Genomic DNA, 5,431 nt, shown 5'->3' on the forward strand with positions numbered 1-5,431 from the left:
AGCTCTTCTGAAAATTTCCCTTGTTTCTCGTTTGCTTTTTTTCCTCCCTCTAGTTTAAGTTCTTTATTATATACATGTTATATTTTCTTCCTTCTTTTTCTATTTGTCCACAGTTTTTTTCATTGTTGTCATGCCATTTTTTTTTTTTTTTTTATCTCATGCACTCTTACTGTGGGCCACAGTTCTTTGATCCTCTAGCCTGCAGATTCTTTGCTTTCTTTAAGATGCTGATATCATTGGATTTTAGGTGATCTTTTCTGAGAGCAAAGGGAGGTACTGGAATCCACGTCCTCCTACCTGAAGCTTTGATCTTTTGCACTGTTTGCTGATTTGATAGTGGAACAAGTGAAAGTAACATAAGCAGAATCTGCATAGTAATTCTCACCAATGCTTACATCTGGCCCAGACTTTGCATCTCGCCTAGTGTCAGTTTGTTACCCCACCCATCACAACCAGGAGCTAGCTTGCCAGTGTTTTGTGTTTTTTTCCCCCACTGTTCTGTAGCCTGAGGGCATGGGGTGTGTGTGTGTGTGTGTGGAGGGGTTTGGGGAGGGTAGGGATGGGGGGTCTGGGCTCTGCTTTCACTTTTGAGGCTCTCTTTAATGTAAGGCATCTGGATTCTTTCCACCTGGTTGGAGTATATTCTGTATTTAGATCTTTCACATTGGTCTTCAATTCACAAGCATTTTAGGGACTTTATTTCCTTCACAGAGAAGCAGCCACGGTATTTGCATCTCCTGCTTTACTTTATTGCTGATTTTTTAACCCTTTCCAGTCATCAGAGGGAAAAGATGAGAATATATACTATCATTGCTTTTCAGGTGTATGTGTGGGAGGGCATATTAATGAGAATTCTCACGATTTTGTTGACAAACCAATGTGGCTTCTTGGAGAGCAGGAGTGAAATTAGGAGCTGTTCCATGCTCTTTTGCTGTGCTACACAATCTTCCTCCTCTTTTATTTCTGTTCACTAAAGTTAATGACCCTCAGTTGTGTCTCTTACTTTCTTTGGAATCTTTTGGTAAATGTTTCCTTTTGAAGTTTTAAAAATAGTTAACATTATTTTGTTAGATATTAGACTAAGGGTTTTATAAGGCAGCTTCGTTCCTCTACCTTAAACAGTAATCACTTTTTCTCAAGTAGTGTGTGTGTGTGTGTGTGTGTGTGTGTGTGTGTGTGTGTGTGTGTGTGTGTGTGTGTGAGCTTTGGAAGAAGACTTGTTAGATAGTTTTCAATTCTGATACTATTCTCTTTCCTCCAAAAGTCAGGGAGACAGTCTCTCTTTTTGTACTGAACATTTATATCCCCCCCCAAATTCATAAGTTGAAATCCTAACCCCCAAGGTGACGGTATTAGGAGGTGAAGCCTTTGGCAGGTAATTAAATCATGAGGGTGGAGGCTTTGGATTATAAAAGGGACCCCAGAGAGCTCTCTCACCCTCTTTGAGGATACAAAGAGAAGATGGGAGTGTGCAACCAAGAAGAGGTCCCTCACCAGAACCTATCCTTGCTGGCTCCCTGAGCTTGGACTTCTAGCCTCTAGAATTGTGAGAAATAAATTTTTGTTAGTTTATAAGCCACCCAGTCTATGACACTTTGTTATAGCTACCCAAACTAGCTAAGACAGTCTTTAAGACCTTACTGTCAGAACGTAGTGAGGGAAGGAGAGAAGACAATTCTCCTGGCCTGCATTGGAGGAGAGGGGGAATTTCTAAAGTTCAAGCAATGGTACATTTCTGTGCAGTCACTGGAGCTATAGACAAATGATGTTCTACGCTCTATTTTAAGAATTTGAACTTAGGGCTATTTTTGAATGAAGACTCAAAAAGCTCCGAAATTTGTAAATCAGGGCAGGATTGACCACCGTGAGTTAGCATGGCATACTGAAGTGAATCAAAGGGTAACACAGAAATAAAACAAAAAAGAAGAAAAACACCTGGGGTAGACCCAACAGACATTTAGGAATAAGATTTTGGTAATGAGTCTTTAGAATGGGGCTTTTGCAACCCATCCTAAAGAACGGGGCTCAATTAAAGCCAAGTATCATGGGAACTTTCATCTTTAGTCACATTTTTAAAAATTAAAATACATGCACTTACCACCATCTTGTACTTTATGCCTGAGGAAGTCTGAAAACTCAATGCAGAAACCATCCTCATAAACACTTTTGCCTGTTATTTCATTACATCCTATAAAGTAGGTTTAAAACTCCGATTTTACAGATAAGGAAAAAGAAATGAGTTATCCTTGAGTATGTATTTTTATTTTACCATTAAAAACATTGATATTAACATATAGTAAAATGGGCTTCCATTTTCTGGTGTACAATTCTACAGGTTTTAACACAGGTATAGAATCATGTAACCACCACCACAATAAGAATACAGAACAGTTCTCTTACCCCTCAACTTCTTTGTGTTATTCCTTTGTAATCACACCTTCCACCCCCACTCCCAACCCCCAACCCTCCATGGAGACAAATCTCCATGGTCTTCTTGTAGCCTTCGACTTTATCTTTGATCACCAAAGGTAATTCAAGAAATTCCTCAGTACGACGATCTGTTCTTTGTGATTGTAGTTTTATTTTTTTGATCAATGGAATATGGTATGTAATCATTTTTTTCTCACTGCCTCTTTGATCAGGTCTTTTCAAAATGACTGTCTAGAATGATTTGGCATTTTTTATTTGTAGAAATTTTTTATAATAGAAAGAAGTTTAATCTTCTATCCCATGAGCATCCATCCAGCTGCCTTTCAATGGGTAAGCTGAAATTATTTGACTTTTATGAAACAAACAAACTTATGAGTTTATTCAGCAGGCTTCTTTTCTTCTGTGGTAGGTTTCTTCTCTCATGGCTTCTTTTCAGCCCTGGTTTCTTGGTAGCTGCAGCCTTTTTCCTCAAAGGCTTCTTCTGCTTCTTAACACCGGCAGTCTTCTTTCCTTTCTTCCCTACCAGAAGCTTCTTGCTTGCAACCCTCTTCTCATCTGATTTGGCCTCCAACTCTGCTGCTGCCTTATCCACCCAGAGTTTGTGATTCCTGGCTTGGCAAAGACAGGTGTTCCTTTGCATGGTCTTTGCATGTGGGTTTAGCTTCAACATGATTGTCAGGTTTTTCAGTGGATTCTTCTTCAGAACACTGTGATGAATCTTCTTGGTGTGGTGCTCGGAGGGCTCTTTGGATCTCTGGGCTTAGATTCTGCTAAGGTCTGTGCATTAGTTTGTTTCTGTTGCTTATAGCAAAATACCTGGAACTGGGTATTTTGTAAGAAAATGAAATTTATTTATTGCTTACAGTTTTGGAGGCTGGGAAGTCTGAAGTTCAGGGAACATATCTGGTGAGGGTCTTCTTTGGTGGTGGCTTTATAGCAATGCAGGGGTCTCGCATGGCAGAAAATGGAGGAGCAGAGAGAGAGTTCATCATGCCCTGTCCTTTTAAAGCCCCCAGAACCATACCCTGACCACCATTAAACCGTAAACTTAATCACCATTTCAAGGCCCCACCTTTCAATTACCATGATAGGATTTTCCACCCTCAATAGTTACAGTGGGATTAAGTTTTAGAGGGACATTCAACCCAAGGAAGTCTGTATTCATCATCTTGGGCATGGAAAGGTTATAATTACTCTTGAGGGAAGCAGCCAAATGCCATACAATTCATGTAACTTCTGGAAAGCACTTTCAGTACAAATGCAGAAACATCCCACATGACCATCAGGAGCAAGTTTCAAAATGTGCATCTTGCTTATATTAAGCAGAGTAATTCCAGAGATATTTCTGAAGGCCTGGGTGATACCACTGTCCTCGTTACAGGTGATGCAGGGCCCCCTGTGCTGAATATGATGACAGTTTCTCATTTTGCCCTTGCCGTCTCTCATTTGCTGGGAGGCATAGAACTTTTTGATATCATTCCAGGCCTTAAGTTTCTTAAGAAGCAAAACAGCCTCTTTGGTCTTCTTGTAGCCTTCGATTTTATCTTCGACCGCCAAAGGAAATTCAGGAAATTCCTCAGTACGATGACATTTAGACATTATCAGCACTGGTAAGGCTGAGGCAGCCAGGGCAGAGAAGATGGCATATCGCTTTGGGGTTAAATTCACTCTGCAGTGCCAATGGTGCCAAACATGTGGCCTCCATGACACATATTTCCAGAAGCACCTTGGCTAGATCAGAGAGTCTCTCCACTTCCAGTTTTGAGAATTCGAGCAACAGGTTAGTCAGTACCCCACGACTCAGCCCTGGTTTGATGACCTGCTAATTCATGGACAACACAAGGCTGCCTTGTTTTTGCGCAAGTTGGTCTGAACAAAGTTCACAATATCTGGTTGAATGGGAACCTTGAACCCAGCTGGCAAAGTGGCATTTTTGCTAGATGACTCCCCCTTTTTGGAGTACACTGATATCAGTGGATGAGCACATGTCATGGTGTGAAGAGGAAAAGGCCAGGCTCCTCTCAACCTGGCAGCTCCCACAGGAAAGGAAAGCACTTACCCAGTATGTAATCTCTTGAGACTTTTTTGTTCCACCCAGCATACTGCGTTTGAGATTTACTCAAGTCGTGTGTTATTCCTTTCCATTGCTAAGTGGTGTTCCATTACATGAATGAACCACAGTTTATTTAACCATTTACCCATTGAAGGACATTTGGGTTCCTTCTAGTTTGGGGTAAGTATGAATAGAGCAGTTATAAATGTTAATGTGAAGGCTTCAGTGTGAACATAAGGTTTTATTTCTCTAGGGCAAATATCTAGGAATGAGATTGCTGGATCATATCACAAGTCTATGTTTAACTTTTTAAGAAACTGCCAAACTGTTTTCCCCACTGAGATGAGGAGCAAATCAAGGATATCCACTCTCCCCACTCCTATTCGACGTCATATTGGAAGTCCTAGCCAGTACAATGAAGCAATAAACAGAAATAAAAGGCATACAGGTTAGAAAGAAAGAAAACTGTCCCTATTTGCAGATTAAAAAAGAAAAGTGTCTATATAGAAATTCCCAAGGTTTCTACCCAGAAAACAAAAACAAAAAAAACTTCTAGGAATAAATAAGTTTAGCATGGTCACACGATACAAGGTCACCACATAAAAATCAATTGATTTCTATCTGCTAGCAATTAACAATTGAAAACCAAAATTGAAAACACAATACCCTTTACAACAGCTTCAAAAATGTAAAAATGCTTAGGTATAAATCTAACAATATTTATATGTACAGGATCTGCATGCTGAAACTGATGAAAGAATTCAAAGAAGATCTAAATAAATGGAGGACATACTGTGTTCATGGATTGGAGGACTCAACACTGCAAAGATGTAAATTATTCCCAGTTGATCAATAGATCCAATGGGAATCCCAATCAATATTTTGTAGACACTTTTTTAAAAAATCTGAAAATAGGGACAGTTTTCTTTCTTTCTTTCTAACTTGTAT

General features: G+C 39.8%; 1 pseudogene; it reads right to left on the bottom strand.

The window, feature by feature from the left end:
- Window positions 1–2,807: 2,807 nt before the first annotated feature.
- Window positions 2,808–4,422, bottom strand: LOC134363970 (large ribosomal subunit protein uL4-like; annotated as a pseudogene).
- Between the last annotated feature and the right edge of the window lie 1,009 nt (window positions 4,423–5,431).

The sequence above is a fragment of the Cynocephalus volans genome, chromosome 1, assembly GCF_027409185.1.
Source record: "Cynocephalus volans isolate mCynVol1 chromosome 1, mCynVol1.pri, whole genome shotgun sequence".
In the NCBI taxonomy this organism is placed as follows: domain Eukaryota; kingdom Metazoa; phylum Chordata; class Mammalia; order Dermoptera; family Cynocephalidae; genus Cynocephalus; species Cynocephalus volans.